The following is a 17,997-nucleotide window of genomic DNA, read 5'->3' on the forward strand; positions in this document are numbered from 1 at the left end:
GCAACAGCCTCCCAGGAGTCCACTATGTCATATTAGGGACCTCGCGCCACCAGTTGTCAATTTGAGGGGGAGGGGGTAGGGGGAGGTAATGAGGGTTGGACTGGCCAGCCTGAAGGGGAGAGGGGGCCTGGGGAGCGGGAAGAAGGGGGTGAAGTTAAGGGTCTTGGAGAGAAAGGGAAGTCAAGGGGAAGGAGGAGGGAACAGGAGGCATGGTATGAAGAAGGAATGGGTTTGTTGTCCATGCATCACTGTCATAGTTAGTTTTTTTTTTTTTTTTAACATTCATCATTCCTCTTCATTTTTCAAGTGATGGATCCTTCTCCTTGCATTACTTTCCAAGGTTTAGCTTCACATTCATCATTCCTCTTCATTTTTCACACCGTCATCACCCACCTCCATTTCTAACCCATTCACCGGGCATTTGTTGCATCATCTTCACTATTACTTCCTGTGTGCAGCTTTTGAATGGCTTCCTGCAACCTTCAACTTTTCACATGCAAAGTGTGCAATTAGCTTAGCACACGATCGGATATGAAGAGAGAGAGAGAGAGAGAGAGAGAGAGAGAGAGAGTCCTTCATTACGTTAAAGATCATACCGGAAGAAGACTTGAATCTAACAGTAAAAAGTCCAGGTGTTGCAAGAGAGTGTCCACTAATTAGCCTTTGAGAGAGAGAAGGGGGGGGGAGACAGAAAATAGAGAGAGAGAGAGAGAAGGGTGAGGATTGATTCAGAGGTCAAGAAAGTGTAGTAGGAAGGATGGGGCTGAAGTATGAGTGAAAGGCTGGGGAAGATAGGGAGAGAGGGAAGGGAAGATGGGCGGAGATGAGAGAGACAAGGGGAGGGAAGGAAGGGGTAAAAGAAGACAGGTGAGGGGAAAGGGAAGGGTCAAGGAGAGAGAAGGGAGTAAAGGAAGGAGCTGGGATGGGAAAGTGATGAAAGGGGAAGGGATGGGAATAGGGAAGGATGAGAAGGGGAAGGGAAGAGGGTGAACAGGGGTGGGGAGGGGAGGGGGAAGGGAAGGAGGTGAACAGGGAAAGGAGGGGAAGGGAAGGGAATGAGGAAAGATGAGAGAGGGAAAGGAAAAGGGTGAACAGGGATGGGGAGGGGAGGGGAAAGGGAAGGAGGTGAACAGGGAAGGGAAGGGAATGGGGAAGGGAAGAGGGAGAACAGGGATGAGGAGAGGAAAGGGAAGGAGGTGAACAGGGAAGGGAAGGGGTAGAGGGTAAGGTATGGTTCGTGTGTGGGATATTAAACCTGTAATTAACAATCCTTGGCTTACGTCTGACACAACGCATTTTTTTTTAGTCTTAGTGACGTCGTTAGAGGATTGCTGGTCACTCTCACGCTGCCCATTATTTACCCATTAGGTTACCCATTAGTTTACCTATTATTTACCCATTAGTGTGTCCATTATTTATCATTCGTTTACGCATTGGTACTCTCAGTTTCGTGTAGGCAACTCGATCTGAAAATGTCTTCCTCACTTTGTCATTCGCTCTGCCTATGACCTCCAGTCTTTTAAAGGCAGTGTATCCGAGCATTTAAAATATCGGATGCTGATGTTAGCCCTCATTTCTTCAGCTTGCTTTAAAGGCGCAAAGTTTACAAGCTCTCAGCCTTTGTTTCTTCCTTTTTGCACCATAAAAATTATTCACATGACGTCACTTACATTATAACAAATACAGTGACATGACAATAGATAGAGGTACATTACGATAGATAAAATTACGTTGAAATAGATAAAGCTACATTGTGATAGATATTTACATTACGATAGATAAAATTATGTTACAACAGATACAACTACATTATAATAGATACAGATACATGACAATAGATAGATTTACCACATGATAGATACATTTACTAATAAAGAATTTACCAGATAAAATTCTGAACCGACAGCGCACGCGCACACACACACACACACACACACACACACACACACACACACACACACACACACACACACACACACACACACACACACACACACACACACACACACACACACACACACACACACACACACACACACACACACACACACACACACACACACACACACACACACAGGTCAATAAATCAATCGTCGCATCCTTGCCCATTAAGGCTACTACACCATTACTGGCTTTACGATTGTTGTCTTTGTGAGTTAGGAGAGAGAGAGAGAGAGAGAGTGAGGGGGGAGGAAGGAAGATGTGAGAAACTATACTGTATGTGCTTGTGACTAATGATCAACGTGTGTGTGTGTGTGTGTGTGTGAGAGAGAGAGAGAGAGAGAGAAAGAAAGAGAGGTGGGGAAGGAAGGTAGGAAGATGAGAAAGTGTTAGTGCTTTTAACTAATGATCAACGTGTGTGTGTGTGCATGAGAGAGAGAGAGAGTGAGAGAGAGAGAAAAAAGAAATATATAGCCTACAGGTTCTCCACACACACAAAAAAGTGCAGTGCAGAAGTCTTTCAAAAATACGAGTGGGTCAGGTATAGAGGAAGACCATAAATAAAGAGGCAGAGCACAGACCAGCGAATACCTGAGAGAGAGAGAGAGAGAGAGAGAGAGAGAGAGAGAGAGAGAGAGAGAGAGAGAGAGAGATCAAATTAAAGAGATGGACAACACACACACACACACACACACACACACACACACACACACACACACACAGATAACTCCATATGTGGCAAATAGAAAACAGGTGTTAAGGACAGACTAAACTAAAAAACACTCCCTTTTCCCTTGATCTGCACTGAGGCCACAACTTAAAAATGAAAGGAGAATCAGATACCATTGTTGGGCTGGCGGCTTGTTTTAATGAGTGTGTGTGTGTGTGTGTGTGTGTGTGTGTGTGTGTGTGTGTGTGTGTGTGTGTAGGTGGGGTGGGTGGATAGACAAAGGATAGAAAGGCTACACAGGAAAATGCTAAGTAAATGCATTTGCAAATTTGACTGGATAAGTAGATCAGAATAATGGCCAGGCTGGGTAGATGGGATAGGGGATAGGACCAGACGTATGCAGGTACGTATGGATGAGTAGATATGGGATTGGAAATTGAAAGGAATGATCAGTTTTTATGCATTTGTAAAGATGGAATTGAAAGTAGATTAGCAGATGAATGGACTGCTTTGCTGGTAGAAATTGGACAGGGAGTGGGTTAGGTATAGGCATGCGAGAAGGTGGATAGTCGGGGGGGAAGTGTTAATGAAGATAGAGAGTGGTTAGGTAGGAAGAAGGGCAGGTAGCAGGAAGTAATGGTGGATAGGTGGAGGGACAGATATCTGGGTGGAAGGAGAGTCAGATTAATTATAGAGAGGATGGTTAAATGAACAGAATAATGGATAGGAGTAAGAGTAGGTGCCCAGGTGTAAAACAGAAAGGTAAACAAGAATGGAAAAAGGGTTCGGTGAAAGGAAGGATGGGTAGTGATAAGAAGAGTAGTAAGATGGAGAAAGATGTGAGTTAAGTGAACAGAAAAGAAGATGGAAGAAGCAAGGAAGGATGTGTAAGGAAAAGAGGAGGAGACTTAAGGAAGGACGAAGATGATGAGGAGGAAAGGAAAGGGGTTTTGGTGGAGGAAGGTGTCAAGGTGAAAAGAAACAGTGCATTTAATCAGAAAAGAGGGTTTATAAATGAAGAAGATGGATAAATATAAAGACAAGGAGGAGGATAGGTGAAGGGATGATGATAAAGACGAAGAGAACGGAATACGTGAAAGGAATGGTCTATCTATCTATCTATATACCTAGGCTGCTTTCCCCATGGAAAGGGAGGTAGCCGAGACAGGACGACACACTCCCCATTTACTCATCCATTCAAACACAGTCATTCGCATCTTAGCCCCAAAGGGGAGAAGGGACAGATCCTCACCGCACCTGATTGAAAAGATAAATGAGAAGGGATTTTTAACATGAACTTGTGGACAAAACTGCAAATGTGAAAAATAGTGAACGATGAAAGAAAACCACACATTTTATACAACAATTCCTGAATGAAAGAGAACAGATGATGAATAAGTGAGTGAATGAATGAGGCTTAGATATGTAATTAAAGATGAAAAAACATTTCTCCACCAAAAAAAGTAGATTGATGGATAAATGTATAGATAGGTAGATAAATAGACAGATAGATAGATAGACAGATAGATAAATAGATAGATAGATAGATAAATGAGCCTTCAGAATGCGAATGGATAACTTAACCCTACACGACATTTAGGAGAGATATAATTGTAGGGTTGTTAAAAAAAGCTTATTAACAGATTAGTTGCAAGATAATGGCAGGGATGATTAGGGGGAGGGTGGGAAGGGAAGAAAAGGGTGGGGGAGAGGATGGGGAGGGGGGATAAGGGTGGGGGAGGGAGGGGGAAGAGGGATGGGATGGAGTGGTTGAATAGGGTTGGCGATTTAGGAGTCATAGCTAATCAGAGTTATTGGATAATGTGTAATTGAATAGGACGCTAGGGGGAAGAGAGAGAGAGAGAGAGAGGTCTTCTTTCTCTCCCCCAATCCGTCTCCTTCCCCTTCTCCATTCATCCTCTCCCATGCCACTCCCTTCCCTTGCTCTATCTCTCCCTATCACTTCCTCTCCGTCCCTCCCTCTTTCCCTCTCAGCACCTGTCCCTCCTTTTCTCCCTTACTTCCTATCTCCCTCTTTCTCTCAACCCTTCCCTCTCCCTCATTTCTTGTCCCGTCCCTCCCTAGCTCCCCTTCTTTCCCTCCCCCCTCTCTTTCCATCTACGTCTACTCTCCTTCCCTCTCTTCCTTATCCTCTCTTCTCACCGTTCACTGTCTTTTCTCTCACCTTCTCCCTCTACCTCCTCTTCCTGTTTCCTCCCTCTCCTTATCTCCCTATCCCTCCCCCCTTCTCTTCACTCCACTCCCCTTTCTTTGCCCCTCCCTCTCCCTCCGCCCCTCCTCTCCCTCTCCCCACCTCCTCCCTCCGTCCGTTCTCTCCCTCTCCCCACCTCCTCTCTCCGTCCCTCCACCTCTCCCTCCGTCCCTCTCCCCATAAGGGCTGGGAGAGAGGGCCGAGTGTGGGGTCCCGCGGCGAGGCGAACAGAATTGAATGGAAGGAGCCACCTGCCGCCCCGCTAGTTGGCTTGGGGTTGGGTTGGCTTGGGTTAGGGTAGGGTAGGGTAGGATGTGTTAGGTTCGGGTAAGTTAGGTTAGCTGGGTTGGGTTGGGTTAGGGTAGAATTGGGTAGGGTAGAGTAGGATGTGTTAGGTTCGGGTAGGTCAGGTTAGCTGGGTTGGCTTGGGTTATACTGGTTGGATTAGCCTAGTGTAGGGTAGGATAGGGTAGTTAGGTTAGGTATGGTTAGGGTAGGTTAGGATGTATCAGGTTTGGCTAAGTTAGGTTGGGTTAGGTTAAGTTAGAGTAAGTTAGGATAATGTAGGAACGGGTAAAATAGGTTAGGTTAGGGCCGGAAAGAAGTAGGGGTAGAAGAAGAGAATTGAATAGAGCAAGTTCCTGCTATCCCAGTAGTTAGTTATGGCGGACGATAATACTTGTCATTTGTAGCGGGTCATTTGTATGTGGCGATTCCTGGGGTGTGGCATGAGGAGAGAGAGAGAGAGAGTAACTGGTAAGGAGGGAACAGGGAGAAGAGGGGAATGAGAAGAGAGAGAGAGAAGGAAATGGAAGAGGGGAGGATACAGGAGAGGAATGAAGAGGGGGGAAGGGAACAGAAGTGGAATAAGAGGGGTGAAGGGTTGAGGGGAGGGGGTTGTAGCGAGTAGAATCAAATGGACAGAGCCACCTAGTATCCCACGAGTTAGGGAAGTTAAGGCCACTGCTAATAACTATCATTTACAGTGGTTATAGGGCTTTGCAAATTCTAGGGTTTAGTGGGCACGGAAGAAGGGATAAGGGGAAGAGGGGAGAATGAGAGATGGGGTTGGGGGAATGGAGGAAAGAAGGATTGATAAAGTGGGGGGGAACCTAAAGGGGAGTTAGAAGCAAAGGATATATTGAGACAGGGAAAAAGGAAGGAAGAGGGGGGGAAAGAAGGTGAGGTATACTCGAGGGAAATATGGAGGACTGGACTCGAAGGGACTGGTATGCTTGAAAGAGGATAGGGTGGGAGAAGGGGATAGAAGAGGGGGAGGAGATGGAAGGATAGAAGGGGAGCCGATCTTTGTATTATCATATATTTGATTCTTTCTCCACCATCTTCATTTCCTTTATCTTCCATACCTTACTGTATCCTACACTTCCTTCCACCTTTCCTTCCTTCCTTCCCCTCTACAGGTAGTAGGAAGTGGTGTGTGTGTGTGCGTGCGTGTGTGTGTGTGTGTGTGTGTGTGTGTGTGTGTGTGTGTGTGTGTGTGTGTGTGTGTGTGTGTGTGCCTGTCTCTCACGTCTGAGCTGAATAAAATCGTCTGATCTTCCTGCTCATCTCTCAGCTTATGTTTTTCTGTATACACCTAAGATATTTCCACACCTACTTCCGTCCTGCCTACCGACCTACCCACTTACAGAACCTACCTACAGAACAGTTTGCCTGCCCCTCCTACCTACCTGGCTAACTCCTATTTTCTGCTTGCCTTCTGACGTACCCACCTACCTGCTTACCTAACTCCGGCCTCTGCTTATGTGCCTGCATACCCAACTACCTACCTACCTACCTGCCTATCTGCCTATCAGTCTGTCTATCTATATACCCACCTACTTGTCTGCCTACCTACCTATCTACCTACCTACCTACTTAGCTTCTGCTTGCCTTCCTACCTACGGACTCAATTACGTACCCTCCTGCCTACATACCTGCCTGTTTTCTTACCTGCCTTCCTGTCTACCCCCCTTCCTATCTACCTACCTACCTACGTACCCGCCTACCTACCTATCTAGTTCTTGCCTGTCTTCTTAATTGACTGCAGACCACACACACACACACACACACACACACACACACACACACACACACACACACACTTACTAATGGAGCATGTTATTAATGTACTCTCTGTCAGTACCTATCTTGTATTCCATCTTTCATTTCATTCATTCATTTCTTTCATTCATTACAACTACTGTTTTGTTTACTGATTTCTCATTTTCCTTAGCTGGTCTTTATCTTCTTCTATTCACTCATCCCTCTTCTTCATTCACTCCTCCTTCCTCCTTTTCCTTCTTCCGTCATTTCTCCGTTCCTACCTTCTTTTCTTCCTTCCTTCCTTTGTTCCTACCTTCTTTTCTTCCTTCCTTCCTTTGTTCCTACCTTCTTTCCTTCCCTTTTTCATTCCTGCCTTCCTTCATTTATTCATTCATGCTCTTGTTTTCATTGTCTTCGGTTCTTCTTCACTGCCTTATTCACTTTTCTTCCTTCCTTCATTTCTTTCTTTCATTATTTATTTTTCTTCCGTCCTTCTTTCACGTTCTCTCCTCTTTCTTAAGATGTCTTTTTTTTCCCCTTTTCCTCTCTCTCTCTCTCTCTCTCTTATTCCATGACTTCACTGCATTTTTTATTTGCTCTCTTACTCAACCCTCTCTTTATTTCTCTTTTTTTCTTTCTTCTCTCTTCAAGGTCGCAAGCCGAGCTTCAAGACGCTATATAAGGCTCTAGTCTGGTTAGTCAGGTCTAGTCTTGGCCCCGGGACTGTCGCCTGATTGTACACACGCACGCACACTGATACGCATACATACCTACGCACATGCCTGATCTTCCTTCCTCTTACCATGTCGTAATGTTGTGGTTTCTCTCTCTCTCTCTCTCTCTCTCTCTCTCTCTCACACACACACACACACACACACACACACACACACACACACACACACACGCACACACACACACCAGTCAGTTAACACGCATATAAACCCTTGGATAATTACTGCCATAAACGCACATGTGTCTACATTGTAAGTGTAGGTATATAAAAGTCCAAGTTTATGTGCGTAAGTGTACCTAGTCTGTTGTAAATTATTTTGTTTTATCTTTATTACGTTGACCTTTTATATTGCTACCTCCAGACAGTTTTATTCAGCTTTGGGTAGACCTGAGAGAGAGAGAGAGAGAGAGAGAGAGAGAGAGAGAGAGAGAGAGAGAGATTAGTCCCTGCACTGCTATGCTTTACTTTTGCTTCTTTATTACTATGACATCCCTTTTATTTTATTATTTTTTTTTAGTTTATTCTTCTCACCACCAGACGATTTGATTCAGCTCACAGGAGAACCCCCTCGCCGTGAAGGGCCCAACTTTCACGCTCTCCCAGCCTTGTTAAACCGTCCCACTTTACACAAGGGCTCTTTATAAAAACCACGCTCACTTTACGGTCGCGGTGGGTTTGATCTTTGGCGGCGGTCGGTTAGTCTAAGGTGTTCCTCCCCTCCATTATGCATTCCCGAGGCCATCCCGGAAACGTATTCATGAGGAACCGGGATTTAGGGGTCCGTTTTATGCTTATACCTGGCGTTTTGGCTGGGTTATATGGGGCGGCCGTCACCTCGTAAAACACCGACGCTGCCCCGCCGCCATGTTGCCCCACCCGCCGCCCCTCACCTTATTTTAAACTGGCACGCACCCTTGCCCCTCCCCCCCGCTGGCTTCCCCTTACCCTTCATAGCGGAAACGGACAGCCTAGGGTTTTATTGAGCAGCAAGCAGGTGTGGTACTAATCCCTTTCCACCTTAACTTGGCCAAGATCTTCGTTGGTTTGCAGCTTATTTCACAGAGCTGAGTGGCAGGAAAAGACAGTGCTACGGCTCTACATCCATTCCATAGCTCTTCTTCATGACTAGCAGTAAAATTCATGTGTTAATCTCTCGTTATAACTTTGCATGCTAGATGGAGAAATGGTACTTTTAGGCCAAGTAAGTGTAGAAAAGAGCACAGTTCCCTGTTTGATAGGAAAAGGGAATGAAAAGAGATCGAACACTCTTAAATCTCGAGTGATGCATTTGGCGGGAGAAAGGGATCCATCGCACACCTGCTCTTTTATGGCATTTTTTACGAGTGATCCCGCGGGCATGATACACATTTCCCGGTGATGTCCCGTCCACTCCGGGCTCCAGGCAAGGATGAGTTGGCGGGGCGAGGCACATGACGCGTGACTTGCAGGGAAGGAGGGCCTCGTAAGTGTTTAGTGGATGGAGTGTTGCCGCCATATTTGCCAAGCGTCAGCAGCGTCACAACCGCCGACGATCCACCGCTAAGAACTGTACACACACGCGCGTCTAAGTTTACACACCCTCGGGAAAGTTGACGCGCTAATATACACATGTAAGTTTTTACGCACATGTGCACTTATGCTATGATTACGCACACGCTCTTTTTTTTTTTTAATCGAAATGCGAACCCACGAGCTCTAGTTTACGTCTGTTATGAAAGTTGACTTCACTAGAATCATTGCATCCTTCCTTTAAAAAAAAAAAAAAAAAAAAAAAAAAAAGGGATCAGGCGCGGTGACATCAATAGGCGCACAGATAGGCATCCAAAATTCTGATGACCCATTGTCTATTAATCAGCCTTTATTTTTTATTTTTATTTTCATTTTATTTTCGAACCTTCAAGAGTTACCGCCGAGAGCTGATTGGGGAAAAAGGCAGAAAAAATAGTGAGGATATATTTGTGTTGTCTTGTCGGCGTCGGAATGCCTTTGAGAACTCCGTAAAGAATAGCTTGGAGTTTTGAGGTATCCTGTTTTCCTAATGCCTTCTCTCTCTCTCTCTCTCTCTCTCTCTCTGATTGCTAGGATAATACAGCGAGTCAGGCCAAATGGTCGTCAATCTCACGGGAATACAGAGGGATTGTGACTTTTAAGGCCTTGGACGAGGTGATTGAAGGGTGGTTGTGGTTGGAGAGAGAGAGAGAGAGAGAGAGAGAGAGGTGGAGGGAGGAGGAGGGGAAGAGGGAGGAGGAGAGTGAGAGTTGGAAGAAAGAATCTACAGTATACTGTGGAGGATTGAAGATGGGGAGGAGGTAGAAGGAAGGGAGGGAAGGAGAGAAACAGATGAAGGAGAGAGCGTAAGGAAGAAATGGAGGAAAGAATGTAGAAGATATAGTGGAGGAAGAGGAGGGGGAGGGAAGAGGGAGAAGAGAATTTCTAAGATTTAGTTGAGGAGAGGGTGGGAGGAAGATGCAGAGGAAGGAGAGGGAAGGGAGGAAAGACTAGGAGAGGAAGTTCCGGAGAGAGAATAGAGGTGATGAAGAAGAGGAACACTGGAGGGAGGGGGAGGAAGAGGAGGAGGAGGAGGAGAATATGAGAGAAGATGAGGAAGATCTGGACGAAGGAGAAGTAAGGGAGAAGGAAAGAAGGAGGAAGGAGACAGCAGAAGAGGAGGAAGACAGAAGAGGAGAGTAGGAGGAAGACAGAGAAGGGTGGAAGGAAGATTAAGAAGGAAGGAAGAAGAGGGAGTGGGAGGAGAAGGGGGAGAGAAAAGAGAAAAGATAGATTTGCAGGGAGGAAGACGATAAGGGGGGGAGAGGAAAATGGAAGAAATATTTTGGGAGAGGAGATGGAAGGAAGAAGGGTGGAGGATGGGTGGGATAACTATCCAGAGAGGAGGGAGGGAAGGAAGATGCGAAGGTAGGGGAGGAAGGGGACATATTTGGCTGGAAGAGAAAAGGGAGAGAAGAAGAGGGAGATCTGGAGGGAAGAGAGAGGAGGGAGCAAAAAAAAAAAAAAAATCGTCATAAATGCATAAGAAACAGAAATATTGACAAGCATTCCACCTAATTATCTACCCATCACAAATATCCTAAAACCACGCGAGCATTAATAGATAGATAGATAGACAAATAGATAAATAGGTAGATAGGCAGATAGATAGATAAGTATGTGTGCTTACTTATTTATTTATTTTGTGTGTGTGTGTGTGTGTGTGTGTGTGTGTGTGTGTGTGTGTGTGTGTGTGTGTGTGTGTGTGTGCAGAAATACCAGTAAGATCCCATACAGAGAACCACAAAAATTAATTAAACGGCTTCAAGGTGGCTATAAGGAAACAGCCACACCTGTAACACGTGTCTGTCAGAAATCATGCACCGAGAGAAGGCAGCTTTACACAAATTTATATATATACTTACAAAAAAAGAATAAAATAAAAAATAAAATATGTTAGTGAGCCGTGAATACAGAAAACCAGGAACTAAATTCGTATGGACTGGAAAAGTATATTACCGGTAAATAATATATACTTTCTCGCAGTAACAGAAATCCTACACCAGGGAAAGTAGGATTTATATGATTTTTTATATTATCGGAAGGAATACCAGTGAGATGGGAGCGATATAGGGAACACCACAAAAATGAGAGATATTGAAACCGAATCTATAGGAGTGACACACGATCCAGGAGGCTTCGGGTGAGACTGGAACCCATTTATAACGGTGCTGGATCCTCCATCGTGGTGCGGTTTGGTGTTTGGGTAGATAGATAGACAGATAAATGGATGGATGGATAGACAGAAGGTTTGAGTTGAGATTGGAACCCATTATAACGGTGCTGGATCCTCTTTCGTGGTGTGGATTGGTGTTTGGGCAGATAGATAGATAGGTAAATAGATAAGTGGATGGATAGAAGGTTTGGGGTGAGTTTGGAATGCTTGATAACTGTGTCTAATCCTTTTTGTTGGTGCAGATTGGTGATTGGATAGATAGATAGATGGATGGATGGATGGACAGATAGATGGATAGAAGGTTTTGCGTGGCACTAGAACGCCTTATGACTGTGCAGAAGCCTTTTCGGTGGTGCGGATTGGTGTGGATAGATAGACAAAATAGAATAATGGATAGATGAATGACTGGATAGATAGACTGATTGACGGACTGATGAAAAGATGAATGACTGGACAGACTGATAGACAGGTTAATAGGCCAATTTTACTATCGCTATCCTTCTCTCCACTCTCTCTACCTATCCTCTCCTGTCGCTCTTCCTTCCATCCCTATCTTCTGTTTCATTCCCCCCCCTCTTCCCCTAGCCCCCTCTCCCCCCCTTGATATGGTGATAACATGGAGACTAATGTGATTCTCTCTCTCTCTCTCTCTCTCTCTCTCTCTCTCTCTCTCTCTCTCTCTCTCTCTCTCTCTCTCACACACACACACACACACACACACACACACCACCTATTTCTTAGCATTGATCGTCTTATCATTACAATCTCTCTCTCTCTCTCTCTCTCTCTCTCTCTCTCTCTCTCACACACACACACACACACACACACACACACACAACACCATTTTCTTAGCATTTATCGTCTTATCATTACAATCTCTCTCTCTCTCTCTCTCTCTCTCTCTCTCTCTCTCTCTCTCTCTCTCTGATAGATAAACAGAGGGCAGACGGATAGATAATTGATTAGACTCCAGGTAACGCCCCCCTATCCTAGCAACTCAGGGGATCGGTAATTGGGTGGAAGAGAGAGAGAGAGAGAGAATCAGATAGACGGGAACAGACAGGCGGGTAGATGAATGGATAGAGAAAGAGAGAGAGAGAGAGAGAGAATTAGATAGACGGGGACAGACAGACAGATGAAGGAATAGAGAGAGAGAGAGAGAGATACCAGTGACCCCTCCTATAGAAGTGACCAATGTAAACAGCCTTTATCGTCCCTTCTATCCACATCTGTCCTTCCCTTCACTACCCAGCGAGGATACTGCCCACTCATCTCTTGAGAGAGAGAGAGAGAGGAGGGAAGATTGTGATGAGAGATAAAATGATAAATGCCAAGTAAAAGGTGTTGTGTATGAGAGAGAGAGAGAGAGAGAGAGAGAGAGAGAGAGAGAGAGAGAGAGAGAGAGAGAGAGAGAGAAAGAGAGAGAGAGAAGATTGTAATGAGATAAAATTATAACCATGAAAAAAGAATTATGTATTGAGAGAGAGAGAGAGAGAGAGAGAGAGAGAGAGAGAGTTTATGAGTGTTGGAGAGAAAGGAAGGTGGAGTGAGAGAGAGGGAGGGGGAGGGGATGTAGTGAAAAGAGTGAGAACGAATAGGTAAACTTCTCTTCCTATACACACAATGAACCGTTTTCTTTGGCATAGCACACGCCTTAGCACTTGTTGTTTAGCGATTTATTTTGCCTTTTACACCCAAATCCCTTCAGTCCGATGGCTCATTTTTACAGTTTATTCATGAGTTTCAGATGATATTATTCAATTTTAGTGAAGGAGTGCGTGAAAGATGTATATAAATCCTATAGTTTCAGAAGTCTGTCCGAAAGTGAGTGAAAATAGCTGAACGTAGCAAGAATATTATCATGAATACGTCAACGGATTGTAGCAGTTTTTATTTTCTACTCTCTCTCTCTCTCTCTCTCTCTCTCTCTCTCTCTCTCTCAGTATCCACGTAATGTAGTTGTATCATGCACAAGGATATTTCGATGTACTGGGTAAACTAAATCGCTTAGGAAGAGGTGTTAGGAAAGGGTGTTGTGAAATTTCTTAAGCCAATGAGTATATGTTCGAATATCAGTAAGAATCAAAATTTTTCCCTTTGACATATATATTTTTTTTTAGTAACTACATGGACGCGAAAGAATTAGATTATTTTTTTTGTAATTATTGATCATTATTATATTTATATTTCCCTTTTTATCGATTTAAGGTTTCATCATTGCTTAGTTATCATTTGGGTTATAGTAAATGGAACTAATGTATTAAATTTTTTGAGAAAGATATGGATTTCACATTTTTTAAAGTAAGGAATGAACCCGAAATATAAAATAATTCTTAAATAAGCCTTATTAATTACGCCTTCTTGCAGTATATAAAAAATGTATTGCTTTTCTGATAATGTATGAAACTGATATATTAAAATTTCCCATGAATGAAATTAATGTATACTGTATATATATATATATATATATATATATATATATATATATATATATATATATATATGTATTTTTCGTGTATGACTGTGTTAGTATTTTTATTTTTCTTATTTTTTTTTCAGGTAGGTGCCACTGACTACCTGCAAGCCGACCCACAGGTAAATACGATAATTGCTTGGTAATTGCTGGAGTGTGGTGTAGTAGGTAAGGTGCTTTGCTTGTCCCATTCCCTTCGCTGCAATGTTTGTGTTGGTGATTCGATCCTTGACTCTCTCTCTCTCTCTCTCTCTCTCTCTCTCTCTCTCTCTCTCTTATTGTAGTTTTTATCTGTCTCTCTCTGTCTTAAATTATCTTTTTACTTGTGACTGGATTTTTTTTTTCTGGCTCCCTCCCTCCCTCTCTCTCTCTCTCTCTCTCTGACTCGACATAATGTAGACACTAGAATTTAGACAGGACCATCGCAGATGGTCCCTAGTCCTCCTTCGCACACCAGATGACGCCACACACCTTCACATGTCATTACTTTGGTACTAATATCCTCCTCCTCCTTCTCCTCCTCCTCCTTCTCCTCCTCCTCCTTCTCCTTCTCCTCTTCCTCCTCCAGCACAAAGGTAGTGAGGAGCTGCTATGATTTTACCCTGTTAATTCGGAAGACGTACACATGAGTCGTAAATCCATCCACTCACCGAATAGACTACCATACAAGGAAGGGGCTAGCTAGGGAATGAAGTGGGGCACCAGGAGAGCGAACGAGGCACACTCATTCCTGGATTTTATATTTTTTTCTGCTGTTCTGTGTGTTTGTGTAATAAATCTAACATCTTTTTTTCCGTAGTTTTCTCTTGCGTCTCAGCTCTATTTCTCCTTTATTATTTTCTTCCTTACGTTGGCGTCCCCCATGGAGGCAGGTGAGGCAGGGTTGGATTAGGGTAGATTAAGGTAGGTTAGGTTAAGTTAGGTAAGGTAAGGTATATTAAGGTAAGGTAAGGTAGGGCAAAGTTAAGGTAGGGTAGATTAGGTTAGGTAAGGTAAGGTAAAGTAAGGTAAGGTAAGGTTAGGTTAGGATGGGGTAGATTAGGTCAGATTAGAATGGGTTACGTTTTTCATTGATCTGCGAGAGAAATATATGGAGTAGAAATTTCATCTTGCGGTGGGCCATTAACGTATCACTTGTCAAAAATGGGAATATCCGTGCTTGTAGGAGCAATCAGATCTACCGATAAAGAATAGAGTTGGCGCTACCAGGAGAGGAGAGGACGGAGGGTGTGAGAAATGGAATGGAGACAGGAGTTCTGGGAGAGAGAGAGAGAGAGAGAGAGAGAGAGAGAGAGAGAGAGAGAGAGGCCATGAGGGTGAAGAGTGGTTTTACGAATAACACACAGACCACACCGACCCGAGAGAGAGAGAGAGAGAGAGAGAAAGAGAGAGTTCGTCCCCAAAGCACTGCAGTAAAAGAAAAGGTTAGGAATGCAAATAAAAAGGAAAATAAAGAGGAGTTAAGAAAAAAAAAAAGAGTGGCTCTCCCCCCACCCACCGCCTCTTCCGGATAACTCAGCGACCATAAAACAAGAAAGGAAGGAATTTGCATCTTTAGGGTTTTCGAGTCTGTACAGGATTTTTATATATTCTTTTTATATTATTAAAAAAAAAGAATATAGTTTGCCTCTCATATATTGCTAGATCGAATGCTAAGTAGGTGATTGGAAAGTGTTTGGGATCCCTCTAAGACCAGGAGTACGAGGTCTCAGGATGCCATTAGGAGTGTGTGTGTGTGTGTGTGTGTGTGTGTGTGTGTGTGTGTGTGTGTGTGTGTGTGTGTGTGTGTGTGTGTGTGTACCTTCAATTTGGGTACATTCTTTTGTGCGTTAGTCTTTTTAGTGTGTGTGTGTGTGTGTGTGTGTGTGTGTGTGTGTGTGTTTGTGTGTGTGTGTGTGTGTGTGTATGTCCACATTTTACCTTGCTCACACACACACACACACACATACATAGGAAATTTACATCATTGAATATACATGAGGAGGCGAAGGAGGATGAAAATAGATGAGAAATATTGTGAAAGATGAGAGAGAGAGAGAGAGAGAGAGAGAGAGAGAGAGAAAATATGTAAGGAATTAAGTATTGGAAGAAATGTGAGAAAATTGATTAGATTTAAAGAATCAGGAATGTAAAGGAAGGAAAGAAAGAGAGAGAGAGAGAAAGAGAGAGAGAGAGAGAGAGAGAGAGAGAGAGAGAGAGAGAGAGAGAGAGAGAGAGAGAGAGAGAAGGAGAGATGGAGGGGAAAAAAATGGAGGGAGGAGGAGAGAGAAGAGTGGAGGAAGAATTGAACCGAATACCTTTAACCTTTGCATGAGGTATTTACTCTTCCCCTGCAGACGGGAGGGAAGGAGGGGGAGGGAGGGAGGGAAAAAGGGAGAGATGGAGAGGAAAGGGGAGAGATGGAAGAAGGGAGGAAGGGGGGAAAATGGAGATATGGAGGGGAAATGAGTGAGATGGAGGAACGGAGTTAGGGAGGGAGAGAAAAAAGGGAGAGATGGAGGGGAAAAGAGAAAGATGGAGGAACGGAGTTAGGGAGGGAGGGAAACAAGGGAGAGATGGAGGGGAAAGGGGAGAGATGAAAGAAGGGAGGGAGGGAGGGAGGGAAAATATGAAGGATGGACCGTTGGAGGGAGAAAGGAAGAAACTGAGAGAGAGAAAGGAAAAAGTGGAGGGAGACAGGCGGAAATAAATCATAGTAGAGTTGAGGCGAAATCAGGAGGAATGGAGGGAGAAATGTAGGGGAGGATTGGAGGGAGAGAAGGGAGGAGGGAGGGAAGGGGAAAATGGAGGAACTGAGGGATGGAGGGAAAATCAGACTGAGGAAGGGAGGGAGAGGGAGGGAGAAAGGGGAGGGATGGAGGGAAATAAGGAGGGAAAAAGAGAGGGATGGACATAAGGAAGGAGAGAAGAGGGAGAGAAGGAGAAGAGAGGAGGGGATGAAGGGGGGAAAAGGTACAGGTGTAGGGGAAAAAGGAGGGATGATGGAGAGAAAGGGAGGGAGGATGTAGAGAAAAGGTGAGCTGGAAATTAATAACTGAGAGATGAAGGGGAGTGAAAGGGAAGAATGGTGGGGAAAAGGAAGGAGGGGGAGGGGGTGCAGGGAGAAGAGGAGGGGATGGAGAGAGGAAAAAGAGAGGTAAACAGAGAGAAAGAGAGGGGAAGGAGAGAGGAAAAAGAGAGGTAAGGAGAGAGAAAGGGGATTAGAGAGTCGGAAAAACACATAGGAGTCAGATTCGTATTACAGGTAGGTTTGCAGAGTACGTAATCCCTCTTCCCAAGCGATTTATTCTAGACACAACTCCACATTATCCTCTTGTGGGTCACTGATGCAAATAACCCGCAAGAAAATGTCAAGTATAATCAAAATAATTCGCTAAGGATAAGGTGCTACGGAGCTTCCTATATAACCTTAAAAACAACTATAATAAAAAAAAATAAAGTTAATCAGTATAATAATATCTAATGAAGTTATTTATTGGGAAGAATTTATTAAGTAAAAGATATAACTAATGTGTGTGTGTGAAGATGATGAAAAATAAGAGGTGGAGGAAGAGAGGAAAGAGGGAGGAAGAATGGAGAGGAGGAAAAAAAGGAGGGGTGGAGGAAGAGTGATGGAGAGAGAGAGAGAGAGAGAAAAAGGAGGGGAGAAGGGGTGAGATGTAATATAATAATAACTCCCTAATCTCCCCACTCCCCCTCCCCTCCCCAGCTGGACACTGAGGCTACACGAAGCGGGAGGGTCGTGGGTAGTAAATATTGAGGGGGAGGGGAGGGGAGGAAGTGGAAGAGGGGGAAGTGGGAGGAGAGGGAGGAGGAAGTTGAAGAGAGGGAGGTGGGAGGAGAGGGGGAGGAAGTGGAAGAGAGGGAGGTGGGAGGAGAGGGGGAGGAAATTGTAGAGAGGGAGGTGGGAGGAGTGGGGGAGGAAGTGGAAGAAAGGGAGGTGGGAGGAGAGAGGGAGGTGGGAGGAGTGGGGGAGGAAGTGGAAGAAAGGGAGGTGGGAGGAGAGAGGGAGGTGGGAGGAGAGGGGGAGGAAGTGGAAGAAAGGGAGGTGGGAGGAGAGAGGGAGGTGGGAGGAGAGGGGGAGGAAGTGGAAGAAAGGGAGGTGGGAGGAGAGAGGGAGGTGGGAGGAGTGGGGGAGGAAGTGGAAGAAAGGGAGGTGGGAGGAGAGAGGGAGGTGGGAGGAGTGGGGGAGGAAGTG

This window comes from Coenobita brevimanus, chromosome 107, assembly GCF_032717465.1.
Source record: "Coenobita brevimanus isolate Jiangsu-jjx chromosome 107, ASM3271746v2, whole genome shotgun sequence".
NCBI lineage: Eukaryota > Metazoa > Arthropoda > Malacostraca > Decapoda > Coenobitidae > Coenobita > Coenobita brevimanus.